This window comes from Cnephaeus nilssonii (genome assembly GCF_951640355.1).
Source record: "Cnephaeus nilssonii genome assembly, chromosome: 6".
Taxonomy (NCBI): Eukaryota; Metazoa; Chordata; class Mammalia; order Chiroptera; family Vespertilionidae; genus Cnephaeus; species Cnephaeus nilssonii.
Window position 1 is genome coordinate 28636997 of NC_137077.1, and position 19650 is coordinate 28656646.

Sequence of the window (19650 nt, forward strand, 5' to 3'; positions counted from 1 at the left end):
ATCTCACGCTCTCTCTCCACATCACACTGCTAGCCCATGAACCTGTCGTCTTGTTCCTGGCTCCTGTCTTCCTTTCCATTTTCTTTAACCTTCTCACCCCTCTTCCTTTCCCATTTCCTTTTTTTTATTATTATGGTTAGTTATATAACTAACATGCTTATCACAAAAAAAAGTATAAAGTTAAAAAAAATAAAAGTAGCTTTCATCCATACTGTTTTCTTACCTACTCTTTTACTCAAGATAATATACATACACCGGAAATCTTTTCCATGACACACAGTTCTGCCTTATTATTTTTACAGCCGCATTTTCTGATTCATTTTTGCAGCCATTCCTATCGATTATTCTCCTGATTTTTGGCATCTTGTTTTCTTTCCTCATTGCTGTTTATATAACTTTGCCTAATGAGCATCTGGCGTTTGCCTTGCCTACACTAATGGAAATGACCAAAGTATATCTATCAATCTAGATAATTTTTAAAAGCAATAGTTACATTTTTTCCATGACCTTGAATGGTATTTTATTGAGTCTGACTTTTTTGAATAAGGTTTTGTTTCTGTATCATGAGGTCTGTGTACCTTTCTTAAACTCCTTGAAGAGTCTGTCTCCTTTGCTCAGTTATCAGTATACTAGAGGCCCGGTGCACGAAATTTGTGCACTCGGGGGTGGGGTCCCCTCAGCCTGGCCTGCGCCCTCTCGCAGTCCGGGACCCCTCACTCCTTACCACCCACCTGCAGGAGAGGCTCCCGCCACCGCCACTGTGCTCACCAGCCATGAGCCCAGCTTCTGGCTGAGCGGCACTCCCCCTGTGGGAGCGCACTGACCACCAGGGGGCAGCTCCTACGTTGAGCGTCTGCCCCCTGGTGGTCAGTGCATTTCATAGCGACCGGTCATTCGCTGTTCAGTCGATTTGCATATAGAGTTTTGCTATGTAGGGTTACATTTTATCTGTGGCAGAGTAGAAAACACAGACTCCTAATTCACTCCCTTCGTTTCATAGTAGTGAAATCCTGGTCACCTTTCCTCAGTAAAACCTACCTGGCAGCATTCTCGTGCAAATGAAAGAGCAGTCATCTATCCATTGTACCTGGAATGACTCTCAACAACTGGTAGTTGGTACTGTTTTGCTGCTGAAACTCAGGTTTATGAGTTTTTAGCTTTTTTTTTTCCTCTCTGCGTTGTTCTTTTTCTTTCTTTTTTTAAATCTGAGAAATAGCGTAGAATTGTGATTTTTTTTTGGGGGGGGGGGGGTGGGTTTAATCATTGAGTGAGAAAATAAACAAAATGGACTTTTTTGGATTCCAGAGTTGATTGATGATGTTAGCATGATTAAAACGTTCAAACCCTTGCCTGTTGGTTGCAATAAAGCAAGAATTTAGCTCAGTCCTGAGAGCCAAGTTGTGCTGCCAGCTGGACCTCCTTCCTTGCCCTTCTGTGGAGAGGGCTGTCTTCTCTGCTGACTCCACATTGCACGTCCAATGTTAGGAAGAACCTCTGTTCTCGTCTTACTCCACCTTTCCCCTTGTCTTCATCTACTTCTGGGTTTCACGTTGTTTTTCTGGCCACTCCTTTGCTGCTCTCCTTTATTCTGCTTCAACCATATCGATCTTGCTATTCCTCAGATATGCTCGTCATGCCTACTTCGGAAGATCTCATTTATTCCTACCTCAGTCCTTCGCACTGACCTTTCCCTCAGCCGGGCTCTTCACACACATCTCACCTTTTGAGTGAGGCTTACCATGACCCTCATTTAGCTCCATCAGCCTACCCACACCCCCATCTCCTCTGCTTTTCCTTTTTCCCCTGGCACATACCCTTTTATCATACTGTCCAGTTTACTTATTCATTATGTTTATATTTGTTTTCTCTGATAGAGTGTAAGCTCCATGAGGGCACGGATCTGCCCTTCACACCAAGCACATAGCAGAGGGCCTGGCACATAGTAGGCACTGCTGATTAATGAAGCCTGCATCATGTATTCTCTTTTAGGTCACCTCATTTACTACCAAGGCTCTTTGCACAGCATATGTCAGTCACCCATAAATCTATATCCCCAGCCTAGACCCTTTGCCACTTCTCTCCTCACTGATCTCTCCACATAGTGTCTACTAGACACAGTCAGACAAGGAACTTTGTAGCCATCCTTCATTTTTCTCTTTCCTTTACTCACCCTCCAACCCCAACTTCTAGTCTATCAGGGGGCCCTGTTGACGTTCCTGCCTCCTTCCAAATATAGCCCAAATCTACCCACCTCTCTCTCTCTCTCTCTCTCTCTCTCTCTCTCTCTCTCTCTCTGCCATACCTCCCATTTTTGCCACCATTATCCCAGCCAAACAATTGCAGTGGCCTCTCACTGTTCCCCTGCTTCTTGACCCTCTACACCACCTCCATTCTCGCCACTCTAGACAGAGGCATCTTCTTAAAATGTAGAAATATAAATCACATCACATCACCGCCTTCCAGTGGCTTTCCATATCACTTAGAATAAAATCCAAAGTCCCTCTCTGGCTTATAAAAAAATCCAGCACTAGTTGAACTGCCACTTCTCAAACCTCATCTCTTAACCGTTTCCTCCTCAAGCCACCATGCTCTAGTCACACCCCGTCTTCTCTTTAGGGATGCCAGTCTTAGAGCCTTTACACTTACTGCCCACTCTGTCTGGATTTCTTTCCCCCCTTTTCTGTCATTGTTTGAGCCAGTGCTTAAAAGTTGTCTCCTCAGCAGTTTTCTTGGCCATCCCTTCTCTCAGGCACTTAGCCTATCTTAGTTCTTGGCATAACCTTTCCCCTCTAACTTATATAGTCTTTGTTAATTGCTTTTCTTTCCCCCCATGAGGATGTAAGCTCCACGGGCACATAGACCTTTCTACCACTGTATCCCTAGCACTAGTAAGTACAAAAGTGTCTGCCCTGACTGGTTTGGCTCGGTGGATAGAGCGTCGGCCTGCGGACTGAAGGGTCTTGGGTTCGATTCCGGTCAAGGGCACATCCCCAGTGGGGAGTGTGCAGGAGGCAGCTGATCGATGTTTCTAACTCTCTATCCCTCTCCCTTCCTCTCTGTAAAAATAAAATATATTTTTTTAAAAAAGAAAAGAAAAGTGTCTGGCACAGAGGTGATGCTCAGTAAATATTTGTGGAATGAATGAATGAAAAAAACAAAGGGTACACATGTGTTTTTTTAAGTTATAGATTTCTGTAATACTTAATATGAACTTTTAAATAACCCATTAAGAATATCCTTAGGCAGGCCCGGCCAGTATGGCTCAGTGATTGAGCATCGACTATGAACCAGGAGGTCACGATTCAATTCCCAGTCAGGGCATATGCATGGGTTGCGGGCTTGATCCCCCAGTAGGGGGCATTCACGAGGCAGCTAATCAATGTTTCTCTCTCATCATTGATGTTTCTCTCTCTCTCCCTCTCCCTTCCTCTCTCTGAAATCAAGAGATACATATTTTTAAAAAATTATCTCCTCAGGCAGAATGGAAAGAAATTGACTATTCTGGTTTTGGGGGAGAGGCATGAAGAAATTCTTATTGTTCTCTCCCTTAATAGAAAGCAGAAAATAGTCCTGCCTCGCCCTCATTTCTACTTTTCATTTGCACAGTACAGAGTACAGTGCTTACAAAAATATTTTCCTCATATTATCTTTATTTAGAAGCAAAATTGTTGTGTGTGTGCCTTTGTTTTTCTAGTAAAGCACAAGAGATAATCTTATATTCTAAGCATTGACAGTTTGAATGGCAAAATAATATATAATTAGGACTATTCATTATCTTGCCACATGCTAAGTAGATACTAAGGGCTTATCACTGCAGTAAAAATGACTGGGATATTTAAGTTTATTTTATGAAAATATGTTGTAAAATTAGAAATTTTTTTCTTGCCAGGTAGTAACAAATTATTATGCAGAATTTGTTTATTCCTTTGCCCAAGGTTTTTGCAAATAATATGCCCCAGATTTTGTCTTCCTGTTACTATTTCCTTTTCATTGTATATTTCCCAGGGCTTACTTTCTTGTAATATATTTGAAAAAATATATCCTAATTTTGTTAATGATTAAATCGAATGTTTTTAAAAATCAAAGTGCTTTCTAATTTTTTCCTTTATTTTTTTTTTAATGCCTTCTAAAGGTCTCTGAGTGGGAAAGCAGTAAAATATAAGTAGGGACCCTTTGCCAACAAGACTCAGTGCTTCATGACTGATCGTTGCTGTGTTGTACTGAGGTTTGTCATCGGTTTGTCCCCAAGAAGGAAATGGGGACCGTGGTGGCCGTGGCTGTTTCCCTATATTTCTCATCTTCGAGATCCTCTTGCTTGGGGGCTGGGGTGGAAGTTGGAATTGACTATAAATGGGCATGACTGAATTTTTCAAGGTGTTGGAAATGGTCTAAAACTGGATGTGGTAATAGCTGCACAACCTGTATATTTGTTTAAAAAAAAAAATTGAATTGTGCACTTATTGTGTGTGGGTTCTATGAATGTTAATTTAACGTCAATAAAAGTAAACAAAAAAACTGGATTCACCCCCTTTGCCTTGGGTTCCTTACTTCTTGCTTACCAGTTCTTCCCTTCACGATTATTCTCCGCCTCCTTTCTCAGTGGTTTTTGCCTCCTTCATAAGGTTATTGCCCTTTAGGTCACATTTAGATAATAGATTTTGGAATCCAAAATCTGGATCCAATTCCAACACTGATTATCTATGTGACACTTGGTGAGCCTCTAAGCTTCAGTCTCCAAATGTGTAAAATAGGCAGAATAGTAACAGGATCTGTTGCCCAGGGATGTTGTGACTGTTCAGTGAAGCCCTATATCTGAAACCTTCCATCGATGTTAGCTATTTTCATTGCCACTTGAGACAGTATGCAAGGTGGGGGGTGAGCACAGATACTGGACCCCGCAGTGTGGAGGCCTTGCACACCTCCGCCGCTTCCCAGCTGTGGGACCTTGGGTAAGACATTTAACAAAGCTCTTTGGCTTTATGGGAAATTTTAAATAAAGTTACCACAGAAGGTTGTTGCAGGGGTAAATGCTATCATTCATATAAAGTTTTTAGCACAGTGCCTGACAAAAGTGAGCGCTCAGTTAGTGATTGTTATCAGGTCCTTCTTTAGGACTCAGTCCTGCCTAGGCCTTTTGTAAGCGGATTTTTGACCCCCGGATACTGTTAAAACCGTTTTCACTAGGGTTGTGGCAGCCAGTAGGTACATGCATTAGCCTTTTTCAGTCTGTCCTTGACCGTGGGGCCACGTCCTTGAAGTTTCTTCCCTGCGTTTCCTTGATATTACTCCCGACGGGTGATTCCCACACTCTCATCTCCCTTCTCAGGTCATCTGGGTCTATTCTTCTCTACCACAGGAGCGGGCATCCTCCGTCGCTTCATTTGCTTCTCCTCTTCTGTAAACATGCATTGTTGACCCTGATTTTTTTTTTTTTTGACTCCCAATGTGTATTTCCTTGACCTACTGTAGATCGTAGATATTACCAGGCGACTGTCAGCTACCCCAAGTCCACCTGTTTGAAACTGAGCAGTCTCCTTTCCCGTTCTTGTGCTGAACTCACGCTCCCTCCTGCCTTTTACACCTGTGCTTTCTGGCTTGGTTAGTGACCTCACTGCACCTAGTTGCCCGAACCAGGATCCTTGTCTTAGAAATAGGTTATACCATTCATTAATTTGTTTTTACATATCCATTCATTCTTATCAGAGCAGCATTTGGGAACTATTTTATCAGGTTTTGTCAGTAGAAAAGGGGTAAGCAAGTAAATTAAAGAATGAGTGATGAGAGATAGATATTTTTAAAACAGGACCTCTAATTATGATCAAAAGGATAAATGTAATTAATGAGACAACCTCAATTTTAAATCACAATGCTATATTTGAGTGTGTGAGAGAGAGGGAATTCAGGTTAGAGAGCATTAAGTGATATGGAATTAGAAAAGGTACTTCTGATGCCAATGTGCTGGTACGAATGCCTCTTTTACCTCTCTTGTATCTGTCTTTCCAAAGTCGATTCCTTCGTTCTGCTGTTTGGCCATGACCCTCTTTAACATATGACCCGCTTATTACCCAGGGTGTAAAATGCTTCTTGCCATCTGCTTCCAAATTCCATCCCAGATTACTTAGCTTCTCTTCCAGGCTTGACAGCCTCCACTTTCCAGTACTCACACCACCAGTGCCCCAAGTTCTCTGGTGCCCACACCAGTTCCCAGGTCCCCTGCTGTCCTCCTCCTCAGCCTCCCACCTGGCTGCTTCCTCTTCCTCCCCTCTCCTTTCTGGTCCAGATCCTCAGTCTCTAGGCATTTCAGAGAGTCCACCCCCTCACACACCTTTCCTGGATTCCCCCGTCAGAATGTGCTCTCACTTCCCTCTGCACTCTGCCGAGCACGGAGGCACCGCTCTTTTGCCATGATACTCTTGTGTTAGTTACTTGTACGCTTGCCTCTGAGCTCTTTTAAGAGATAATCCTCGCCGAAACCGGTTTGGCTCAGTGGATAGAGCGTCGGCCTGCGGACTGAAGGGTCCCAGGTTCGATTCTGGTTGAGGGCATGTACCTTGGTTGCGGGCACATCCCCAGTAGGGGGGGTGTGCAGGAGGCAGCTGATCGATGTTTCTCTCTCATCGCTGTTTCTAACTCTCTATCCCTCTCTCTTCCTCTCTGTAAAAAATCAATAAAATATACATATATATATATATATATTTTTTTTTTTTTAAAAAGAGATAATCCTCCTTGTTTTTCTTTCTTTTTTTAAATTTTTACTTTATTTTTTTTACTGTCTGAAGTTTTACATATGTCTCCCTTTTCTCCGATTGACACAATCCCCCCCTTACTCCTCTCACCCCCAAGGTTAAGCCCCCACCGCCCCAGTGTCTAAGTCCATTGGTTATGCTAATATGCATGCATACAAGTCCTTTGGTTGATCTCTAACCACCCCTTCCTCCCCTGCCTTTTGTCTCTGGATCTAAATCCTTGTTTTTCTTCCCCCTCTTGCACCATCTCATCTATAACAAGTTCTCCATACATGTTTATAGATCAGAAAGTAGATTCGTTTGTTTTCCAGCGAAGAGCCTTTCCTTACTCGTTCAGAGATTTAGAGCTTTCCTCGAGTACCCAGGTAACCTACTCTTTCTACAGAATCCTCCCTCTCACACACACAGTACACAGAACATGGTGCATATTTACACGCCATGGGACATTTATAGCTCTTGGTACTTTGTTTTTATTGTGTGCTCCCTCTTTCCTGGGCTTTTTTTTTTCTTCTTTTCTTTAGAGCTAGAATGCTTATATTGCATACGGAATCCACAGAACTTGCAGTTATGCCTACCTAATACTCATCAATGAGTTTCTTGGGTAGAATGTTAAAGAAAACTGTGTTGGTAATTTTCTTTGAACTTAACTTTTTTTTTTTTTTTCCCTAAAAAGGTGTTGGAATTAAATGTGGTTCTATAAATGGTTCTCTGTAGTTTTGGGGGGGGGGAATTCTTTAACATTTCCTTTTTTACAACCTCTAAACTTTTTAATGATCTTGTTCCATCATCTATGAAGGGCTTGACTTAGCTGCTGCTATGGAATTTGTCTCTTTTCTATGCCTTCTTGCTTTCCCAGGCCTTCTGCGTTAATTTGGGGGTGGGGAAGAAGGGGGAGACAAGGCTACTTTCATAAAATGAGACATTTGTGTGGGGCGTGGATAGGCAGTTTACAACAGGGAAGTGATAGAAGTAACCAGGAAGGGTTGTTAGAAAGGAAAACCATGCGTTAGTATATGGGCCCGTTTAAAGATGCAGTGGTTTGCTTTCCCAAGCTTGGTGTGTCGAGTGTATGAACACTTCCTGCTTTTGCTTGTCTGCTCAAGGTGAAAATGGGAAGTGGGTTTATAAGAGTTGTCTGGTGGTTTTGGTGGGGCTCTGTCAGCTGTGCTAGATTTCTATATCGGGAACATTGAAATGGACACAGAGCAGAGGATAAGCTTGTTGACCATATTTCCAGTGTTGGCAGCAACTTACCAGAAAAATTAGTTATTTGATCACTTAAACATACACATGTAAACTGTTTGGTTGAGAGTGTGTGTGTGTGTGTGATGTGGTGTGGTGTGTTGTAAAAATTGTTTTGCAAAATGCAAAAAAAAATTTTTTATTCCTATTTATAGCTTTAGCAACATTTGGGTGAGGTTTGTTGTTATATAAGCATATAATTTATTATGTATAAGCTATAGATGAGAAATATCCTATTGCTATAGTTTAAAGATAGCAGGCATTTTTACTAAATGTTTACTGATATTTACTAATATTTCCTAAGGAGAAATTAAAATACTACTAGTTTGCAGATTGTTTTATTTGCTGAATAGGCAAGAGGACAGGACAAGGGGTTAAAAATGAAATATGAATATTCGGCTTATAGTTTGCTTTATTTTTCAGTGGTCAGATTTACTTTTGGGGATCACATCTTGGATATCCTGAAGTTTCCTGTTCATGCCAGCACTTTTTGGAATACTTATGTTGACATAGTGAAATATTGAAACCTAAGGATCTATTTTAATAAAAGTGTAGGAATAATCATTTCCAGTCACATCAAGTTAAATGAACCACAGAAATCAGGAAGTTAAAAACAAATCAGTTATCACTTGGTGATTGTGTGTAGTTTATTGCCGTTAATGACCTTCTATTGAATTTGCAGCTCTCTGAGTTTGTTGGGAAGTAGGCCATCTCGTGCCGAGATGAAATACCAAGTCCTTTAAATTAGATACTGAGCATGCTCATACTTTTGGAGTACTTTTGGAGACTGCAGTGTAGTTCAGTTTTATTTTGTGGAGAGAGCAGAAAAGAGACCATGGTGTGCCCTTTTGTCATCATTCTGTTAGAGGGCATGTAATTTGTCTTGGAAACCAGAAGCCTAAGATAAAAAGAAGAATGCAGGTCTTGGCAAAAGGCTGTTTGGTGAGTTGATTAGCTGTTTTGTTCTACTTTTATAATCCTTAGCCAGGCTATGTATGTCTTTACTTAGATCTGCCGCTTGTTTTATACTGAGCTGAAGCTTTATGTAGCAAGTAAGTTGGCTGAGATGAGGAGAAAATTGTTTCTGCAGTCCAGATCTTTCTTTTGAAATATATTCAGTACATTTGTACATTTCTGAAGTGACAAGTTCATAAATTGCTATGCTGCTGCCTCCTTTGTGTTCCTCACAAATTTCATTTGCTCACTGCTGCTGAATAATGCTGGCAGAATTACATGCTGAGGGAGTTCAGGATTTGTCGGTTTGGACAGTTTAGCATTTTTGTTCTTGTGTTTTAATGAAATTATAATGTTTGCTTTTACATTTCTTTACTAAATCTAAAAAGTAGCAGTGGTTAAGTCCCACTTAGTTATAAGAGCAAGAATTCTTTAAAGAAAGTGAGAAGGGTATATTTGTAGTAATAGCTATATATTATTCAAACGGTAGCTCAAAAATACGTTGGTTTTGTAATATAATTGGTCATTTAAAATACTCTAAAATAAAATGAGATTGACAGCGTATTTGTAAAATGTTACAATTATTCAGCATTCGTATTTATACTTTGTTCTATTTTTAGAGATTGAATTAGCTTCAGAAGTGTTTAGAGCTCAATAATAGTTTTGCTGTTTTGGGCTCTTTACTCCCCTTGAGCTCATATTATGGTGATTACTAGGGAGATAATTTTATTTAAATGTCTTGTGATTACTTTTATTATCCAAAATGTTCATGTTCTTCCATGAAGTTAAAGTGAGGGGAGATCTTGTGTATTTTCCCCCATATTGTATTCCCATAGTATCAAGTGATATTTAAATTCTACATATCATGGTAATGAACATGATTTTTTAAATATATTTATAATACACAAACTTGGCAACCAAATCTTCAGGGTATTCTCTTGGAAATTAAAATTGCATATTCTGCTTGAGATAAATCCTTGTGATTTTGGAGATTTGAAGGAAGCAAAAATTATCATATTTATTTCCTTGGGGGGAAATAGTATTTGAAACAGGAAGTCAGGTAGGGAATTTGAGGTATAGGCAGTGCTTTAAAGAGTTCTAGAAAAATGATGTAGAGGAGTGGGAGGAATAGGAAGAGAATACTAAAAGCTTGGTGCCTTCAAATGCTAGGCAATTATGTGATGCTTTCCTGAAATATCTTCATTTTGTGAACTGCCCCCTCTATGCCATTTTCTAGGATTGGCACATGAGAAGGAAGTGGGTGTATACTCAGCTTGTATATTCGTGAAAAGGGAGGGTTAACAGTTAGAGATGAGAGCTAGGTGATAATATTCAAGAAATCTATTCCCACTTCTAAATACTGACTCAACTTGTGTGACCTTGGGCAGCATGCACACTCCGTTTACTTCCATTTTTCAATGTATTATTTTACCATGGTAATAGGTTTATTTAAGGTTTCTAAAGTAATAAGATTATTTCTTGGACTGTTGCAAAGATTTATGAGGTGCCATAAGTTATTCATAGATAGCTGCTGTGGGAAAAAACAACAACAACAAGTATTGCTTTACAGAATCTTATCAACTGCTTTCTTATTTTTAATTAAAAATATTTTAAATGTGTAAGTCCTCTGTGGTCTTTGAAACTAATTTAGCAGAAATACATATTTCATGTATAATATGTAATTAAGTATGACAGATTTTTTAAAATTCTCCCAAACCCCCCCCCCCATATTTATTCTAAACTGTGGATAATAATGACATTTTCATGGCAAAATTATACTTGACATTGTTTTTCTCATGTATTTAGTCTCATTTACCTCTAATCATAGATCTTCAATAGAAGCTAAATAATCAGACAGCAATTTTGTACTATAATTATGTAATTTAATGAATACAGGTACAAAGACTATATAATGTATCAAGGTGGCATGTTGTATACCTTAAATTTACCAATGTTTTATGTCCAGTGTATTCAATTAAAAAGATAAACAATGGCAGATTGATTGTAGAAAAAAATATTGATAAATTTTGGAAAAATGAAAGGAGGGGGATATGAAAAGAAAGATTACTTATGACAAGGATTTCTTTGCCAGGCTTGTAAAAATTAAACATACAACTGTATATTTTGTTCATTTCCAAATCATTACGTTCATCAGCTCATTTATTTAACATAACATTTGCCAATTAAGGAGCATTTATTTCCCAAATTTTATGAAGTTAAATAATGCTTGAAGATCCCAAGATCTTATTTCAAAATGAGATCTGTGATCATGTAAGTTTGGGGAATAATGGGCCGTAAGGGCTTTTTATAGCACAACTTCTTGGCCTTAAACATTTGGTTCAGAACTTTATTCTAGGACTTAGTTTTCTCTGGAATATGCTTTACTTTTGCAAAGAAAACCCAATACATGATATTAAAATTTTACCAAACCTTTTTATTTATTCTGAATATCAACTCTTATATCTGGGTAAGTGAGAGGAGAATGGTGGATTTGCTTATATTTTCCAGAAAACTGCCTCCGTTTTGTGTGTGTGTGTGTGTGTGTGTGTGTGTGTGTGTGTGTGTGTTTCATTTAGAAGAACAATCTTAGAATTATGGGATATAAAGGGCATGATTAGATTTAGTGATAGTAATAGTGATATAAGCTAAAATTAACATTTTGAAAACCCCAAATTCTACAAATATAGGCAAACTCTACTATGTGAAGAATTTGGGGCACATTATTACCATGTAAAGGTTTGATAATTCTCAAAAGCTTCCATTCATTCTCTTGAAGTTACTCCTAGATTACTCCTGTAGAGAAATTAATTTTTAAAATATGGTTTGTAATGGGAAATAAGTGATCACTTATTTATAATCTAGTGGACCTGAGTTCTGGTTTTTACCATTAGTATTTTCATTTCTCCATTCTCTTCGTTTTCAATGGTGTAATCGAACGGTTTGTCCCTCCCGCTGCACAGCAGAGCCACACCCTAAACCCGAGTTCTGCAGTGGAGAAGTCAGAGTTGTTTTCTTTGCAGAGCGCTAAGCAAGAATAGGAAGCTGTACAGCTTAAAGCTCAGACTCCCCGATGTCTTACCAATTGGGGCTTTTAAGGGCAAAAATCATGAGTAAGGGGTCAGGGTCATGAGCTCTGTTGATTGGTCAATTCTTATGCAAGCTTTAGCAATCTTACTTATTCAGCTTCTGGCAGCATCCTGTTCGGGTCTATATGACTATGGCCAGGTGGTCTCGTGCTTAAAAGGCTGCATTCTTCCGTTATCTTAAGCAGAGTGTACCTTCTGAAACTTGCTTTACAGGCAGGCCCTCATGTAAACCCTTACTACATAACATTCCAGTTGGACCTATGATTCTTTAGAAAAGCTAATTTAATAATTTTAACTAAAAGTTAAATTCTAATATATTTAGTCTATTATGATTTGCTGTCTGTTTTCATAGTAAACAGAAATATCAATATATATCTTCTATATTTATGAGAATTGAATTTTATATAAAGAACCTAGCATGATGTTTAGTCACAACGTAGATGTTCGATAAATGTCTTTTTTTTTTTTTACAATTATGTTTTTTCTGTATTAAAATTTTTTAAAATTTCTATTTGAAATACTAGAGTCAGAGAAGTGTGCCGATTTATAAATAATAATATACTTGGATTCTCTTTATAATAATAGATTGTTTAAGCCAGAATGTATAAATGATACAGTGTTGAAAAACTCTCAATTGCTTAGCCAACTTTCATAAATAGAGTAATGGCTAAATACCTGTATGTTCCAGTTGTTTGGGGCCTGGTCGACAAAGTGATAAGTATATTAGCTAAAGAAATACCTCAAATTTGTTTTTATCACTATACAATTTTAAATAAATAAAATCACATTTAGTGAAATATGAGCTTTTAAATTAGTAGAATTTAGCAATGCCTAACACATGGTTGGTACTCACTAAATGTTTATTGAACTAAATATTTTTCTTTTTATGTTTTTTAATCAATATCAATGAATAAAACTATTTAAGAGAGCTTATTTTTTTTCTTTGTTCTCTACTTTTGTGAAGATTGCTGTTCTTTGAAAACAAAGCCCTTTCATACTATTATTATTTAAGAAACACACTTAAATTATTAGACTCCGATTGAGCTAATAATGTGAAATGACAAGGACATGAAAATTTGGTGGTTATTAGAAATTGAATGGGTACATGGGTCGGTATTGGAAAAACACCTTGAATACTGTGACATTAGGCCCATAGATGTTGTACATTATCTTCTCTCCGGTACACTTCCTGTGAAGCTAGCTTTTTGACAAATTCAAGGTCAGTTAACTAACTCTAAAAAAAACAAAAAAAAAAAACTTAATTTTAATATGAGATCTCAGGGGTATAAATGGTTTAACATAGGTATCTCAAAAGTATATGCAAGGTTTCCCCCTTATCCATGGGGAATATGTTCCATGGATGCTGGATACCATGGATAGTACGAAATCTCATTTTTACTATCTTACCTATACACCCCTATGATTAATTTATAAATTTGGCACCATAAGAGATTAACAACAATAACTAATAATAAAATAGAACAGTTTCAGCAACATACTTTAATAACAGTTACGTGAATGTAGTCTTTCTCTCAAAATGTTTTATTTACTATACTCACACCTTTACACTGAGGGGAGGCACCTTGTTGCTTCTTTTTGACATATGCCAGCATCGCTGCTCTTGTGCTTTGGGTCATTGTTAAGTAAAAAGAGGGGTTACTTGAACACAAGCACTGTGATACCTGGACAGGCAGTTCTAATAGCTTGTCTGTTATCCAGCACACATCTTTGGGTTATTTTTCCCCAATTCAGATGAACTATGATGGAATTCCACCCCCCACCCCTGTCTGACAGAAAGTATATTTTGGATATAAGCAAAATGTTTTCTTAAGGCTATACTTTTTCCTTAAGATTAAATCTCTGAAATTACACTTTAAATCAATGAGAAGCTGTGATTTGTCTACTAAAAGTGATTTGATAAGTATTTCAGAAACATATCTTTCCTTTGAGGACAAGTTGCTTATGGCAAGAAAGGGAGAGAATTGTAGCAGAACCAGGATTTAAACCCAGATCTGTGTAATTCCTAAATTCTTCATCTCTAACCTGAAGAACTCTATGTGTTTTTAATATTTTATTCACTGTGCTAGATTCCGGTGAGCCTCAGACAGCTTTTAATCCAGCCAGTAGAGGGGAATATGGCCTAAAAAGAGGTAATTTCTGTTAAATAATTAAATATACATGGCAACATGTACCAAGTCCAGACCCAGGAGCCTAAACCTCTAAAGAAGGGTGGCATCCCTCTGGGGCATGCTGAGGACAAGGAGAGAAGTGTGCAGTGTGAGGGGGCACCGAGGAGGAAGCAGTAGGAGCCGAGCGTGTGGGCGGCTTCCCCGAACAGATGATGTCTGTGTTGGCTTTGGAAGGATGACTAAGCAGGGGTGGGTAGCACTCCACACCGTGAACAGTGAGACCTAAGGCTTATAGATCTCTTCAAGGAACAGTTACTTAAGTGCTGCTCAAGTATTGGGTGTGAGGTGCTTGGGGACAGGGGGCTTAGGCAAATAATGAAGGCAGATCAGAGTAGCATTGGGTGCTGACTACCCACCACATTTGGATTATATTTGAGATGAGAAATTTAGGATATAAACAGGTTTAACTGGGAGTAAATAGGTTTGGGTATTTTGAATCTTAAATATGGATAGGATATTCCTTTTGTTGAGACAGCAGAAATTAGATCTTTAGGTTCCTGCAGAGCAAGAAAAAAATATTAGGGCCAGATGCAGATTAGAATGTATAGGTGTGATTAGAACACCAGTATTGTTGTTGAATAATAACAGGAGTCACTAAATGAGGAGTGAATTAAATTACTTAAGGATAGTGGGTGTAAAGAGCATCGAAGATAGAACCTTAAAGGAAACCCAGTGTCTAGGTGATGGGCAGAGGAAACCTAGAAGAAATGGTTAGCATCAGAGAACCAGAGTGAGATTAGGAAAACCAAGAGAGAGGAGCATAACTGTACATACACATCAGTCCTGTGAGATGAGGACTAAGAAGCATCCTTTGACTTTTGTCCATTGGGAAGACATCAGTGACCATGACTGGGGGAGTGTGGAGAATAGACGTAATTTCACAGTGAGCGGAGGAGTGATTGGGGATGGGAGGGAGTTGAGTACAACCGACCAGTGGAAGCTAGTCTTTGGACCTAGAAAGAAAAGAGAAATGAATTGTTGACAAGATGCATCAAAGAATGGGAATAACTAAATTTTTTTCAGCTGGTAAGTAGGAGCTCAGTACAGCGGAGATTGACGTTGCAAGAAAGGTAGAACCAATTGTTAGAACAACGTCCAAGGGAAATTGGGAAGACAGACCAGAGATACAGAATGGAGGGCAGGCATCTCAACTTCTGAAGACTTGAAGGAAGAAATAAGAATGGGCTTAACTTCTGTTAAGATTTGAGCTGTAGGGCAACAAAAGTTTACTTGGGGGCACTGGAGGGATTGGGTAGGTGGCTTTAAGGAGGGTTAAAACATTTTAGAATAGCTGCCAAAGGGAGAATGAAAGCAAATTAAAAAGTTGCCTGGCAAGCGGTATTAAGAACTCATCTGAAGCTGAAAACCAGGAATTGTTTATGACATCAATCTGTGGGGGTAGATGCTGGCTTTCATTTAAAAGCCAGTTATTTGCTTACTAAAAACTATTTCTTCTTTTGCAATACTTGGAATCCCTGTCAGTTTAATCTTGTTTAGGTTAGTCAAAAAATTTTTTTGTGAAATATAAAACTGTGTTATGAATTATAGATGATACAGAAGTTATAACAGAATCCAGATATTGAGTAACTTTATTGTTTAGTGCTCTCTCACATGCAGAGATGGCCAGGGTAATAGGGACTCTGATATGTCAACAACTGAAATTTTAGCCACATGTGTGGGTTGCACATAAGGAGTTAAGATAACAACATCTACCCGACCCCACTTCAAATTACATTTAAAATTTTTTTAAGCATTTTTGTATTTGAAACCATATATCCATATTCTTCTGACAAAAATGTCATAAGTCATATAAAGGACTAATCCTAATCCCTGAGACCCACTCTAAAATTTATTTAGCAATTTTAAAGAGTTCAAATTATCTAACACAGTGGTCAGCAAACTGTGGCTCTGTTGACTAATGAGTTTGCCTAACAAATTTAAAGAAATCTGTTCTGACCAAATTTACTAAAGAGCCGAGTTCATCTAGTAGATCTCATTATAGGTCAAAGTGTTGGGTTTGGGTCTTAAATTTGTATCTCCAAAGATAAAATGATAATTTTAACAGTTAGTCCCCATCTTTTATATAAGTAAGATGTACTTGAAAGGTTGTGTAATACTGAGTTTAGTATGAATTAGATTTATTTATACTGCTTTTTTGTAGAAATCTTCTCAGCAAAAGGTAAGACAAAATGATCTACTACTCTAAGCCAGTATATTTTTTCAAATCCTCACCTGAGGATGTTTTTTTCATTGATATGTTTTCTTTTTAGAGAGACTGGCGGGGGAGGCGAGGAGACACATTGATGTGAGAGAGAAACACATCTATTGGTAGCCTCCTGCTCGCACCTCGACAGTGTGGGGATCAAACCTTCAACCGAGGCATGAGCCCTTGGCCAGGAATCAAACCCGTGACCCTTCGATCCACAGGCCGACACTCTAACCACTAAGCAGAACTGGCCAGGGCCAGTAGTCTATTTTTTATTATAGCCCAACCTATCTCAAAAAGATGGGCCCTCACTGGTTTGGCTCAGTGGATAGAGCATCGGCCTGCGGACCTAAGGGTCCCGGGTTCTATTCCGGTCAAGGGCACTTGCCCGGGTTTCCAACTCAATCCCCAGTAGGGGGTGTGCGGGAGGCAGCCAGTGATTCTCATCATTGATGTTTCTATCTCTCTTTCTCTCTCCCTTTCTCTCTGAAATCAATAAAAATACATTTTTTTAAAAAGAGTGATGGGATCTGTGTGATAAATATTCTACCGTGTGCTCCACAAACATCTCTTCTATAACAAGCCCTGTTCTAAAACGCTGGAGAGATGATGGTAAACGAGAGAATAAGGCATTTGGAATACAATTTACTCCTGGAAAGGGAAAGAAAGCTTAACTGAAGTGGTAGATTGCCCAGAATTGCAGAGTATGTTAGGCACCAAAGGGTTAATGGAAAGGCTACACATGGGTATGATGAACTACTAGTATATGATATGTAAAGAGGCTGGCATAAGGCATATTAGTGCTCATACGTTTTAGTTGTGCTGGTAGGTGTTGTTCCTGTCATACCTATTGCAGAAAAATGGTGGGGACTGAAGTCAGATTCTTGGAGAAATGCCTGTGCTTAAGGGACATGAGTAACAGTGTAGCTCATGAGGAAAGTCAGAAAATTTGTGCAGAGAGCTGGGGTCTGAACTCAGGAGAATTCTGTGTTGTGGAAGCCAAGGATGTAAAGATTTCCAGTTGTCAAAAGCTGGGTAGACATGGAAGGGATGAGAAAGAAACAGAGACCATTGATGTAGCAATTATGAGACTATCGATTGCCCTCCGAGGAAGCAGTTTTAGTGGCATGAGTGGTGCAGACTTCTGGAGAGGTTTGGCAGAAGTAGAAAGATGCAAGAACTGAGTGCTTTTTACATTTGAAATAAAAAGTTGGGAATACCAGCGATTTAAAAAATATAACCAAATATTTAATGTATTTAACAAGAATACTACGGGATAAGGATTTGAGTGTTATACCCCAAAACATGTTTTATTCTCATTTGGGAAAGGAACCTTAATTTTTTAAATTAAATACATTTGTCATGTAACATTGTGGAAGTTTAAGGTGTACTTACATAATTGGTTTTGGTAGTTATGAAAGGGAGGAGTCATTAAAAATGGGGACAGTAGAAACACTTTTATTTCTGGTTGGGTCAAACACACTGTAAAATAGCAGTAAATATGTACACTTGCTAAAGGTTTTTCTTCTCAAAATAATTCACACAAGGAGAAAGTGAAAAAAGCTCTTTAATTGATTTTTTACCCTTGGTTGAATGTTTCTTTCACATCGACTCCTTGAAGGCAGTTATAATTCCTATTGAAAATAGAGAAGTTAATTCCCTGTAAATTGTTATTAGCCACATCTCCAAATAAAATGGCCAATACCACTTGAGAAAACGTCTCAGTTAACTAGCTTGCAATCTGTATCATTAAGCTTGACTGAGGTATGAAAATGAACATGGGTATTTGCCAAAGCCCTGATGGTGGGCAGCTGTGTCCTTGACATGGCCCATATTTTAAATAGTACAACCCTAAAGCCAGAATGTGGTCAGAATTTATAATGAGCATGTTAAAAGCTCTGTGGTACACTGTTTCTGTGTATGTACCTTAATTTCTGTCATCATTTCTCCATACGTTGGTGACATTTGGGTTGTTCAGTTTTATGTGCTGCTTTTCAAGGGAGAAAAAGCCAAAGACTCAAGGAGTTTGCTATTGGTTCCACTTTTGTTGAGTTAGATGGTATCAATTTATTCGCTATTAAGTTTTGTAAATCTGAATACACACACAAAAAACCATACTGCCCTCATTAAAAATATCTTTATTCAACAGTAAGAAAACAAACAACCCAATTAAAATGGTGAGCAAAAGATTTAATCAGACACCTCACCGAAGAAAATATACAGATGGCTGATAAGCATGTTAAAAGATGCTCAGCATATTTATCATTGGGAAACTACAAATTAACTTAACAGTGAAATACCGCTACACACATTGGCATGGCTAAATCCAAACAACTGACCATACCGTTTGCTGGCAATATTGTGGAGCAACAAGAACCCACACTCATTGCTGGTGGGAATACAAAGTGGGTAGATCACTTGGCAGTCTCTTATAAAGCTAAGCAGAGTTTTACCGTCCCATCCTGCAATCGGGATCCTTGGCATGTACCTAAATGAGTTGACAACTGACATCCACACAGAAACCTGCACATGAATGTTTATAGCAGCTTCATTCATAATGGCCAGAACTAGAAGCAGCTCAGATGCTATCCTTTACTAGGTGGCTGGATAAACAAACAGTGGCACATCCATAAAAGGAATATTATTCAGCAGGAAAAAGAAATGGCCAGGCCACAAAAAAAATACAGGTGGTATTAAATGCACGTTGCTGAATGAAAGAAGCCAGTCTAAAAAGTCTACCTTGTGTAGGATTCCCACAGACATCTGCAATAGCAAAACTATAGAGATAGTAAAAGGCTCAGGGGTTGGGGGGAAGGGAAGAAGGGTTGGACAGTGAAGCACGGGGGACTTTAGGGTGGTGAAACTGTTCTGTGTGATACTGTATTTGTGGTTACATGACACCCCGTGTTTGTCAAAACCCAGTGAACTTTACAGCAAAAAGAGTGAAACCCCTATGCAAATGTAAAAAATCATTTAGGGCCCGGCCAGTATGGCTCAGTGGTTGAGCATCAACCCATGATCCAAGAGGTCACTGGTTCAATTCCCAGTCAGAGCACATGCCTGGGTTTTGGGCTTGATCCCCAGTAGGCGGGCGTGCAGAGATGGTATTTCTCTCTCATGGGTGTTTCTATCTCTCTATCCCTCTCTCTCTCTCTTTCTAAAAATCAATAAAAATGTACTTTAAAAAATAAATAAAACAAAAATCATTTAGGAAATTGAGGGATCCT

At 38.8% G+C, this 19650-nt stretch overlaps 1 protein-coding gene across 3 annotated transcripts in view; it reads left to right on the forward strand.

The window, feature by feature from the left end:
* PLEKHA5 (pleckstrin homology domain containing A5) overlaps positions 1 to 19650 on the forward strand; it is a 206202-nt gene that overhangs the window by 73007 nt on the left and 113545 nt on the right. The window contains exon 1 of one of the 3 annotated variants that reach the window (XM_079773716.1): positions 8736 to 8930. The exons of the other annotated variants lie outside the window; for them this stretch is intronic. The gene's annotated coding sequence lies outside the window, so the exon portion shown is untranslated. Of the gene's footprint in view, positions 1 to 8735; positions 8931 to 19650 lie in introns of those variants that run through there. 3 annotated transcript variants of the gene reach the window in all.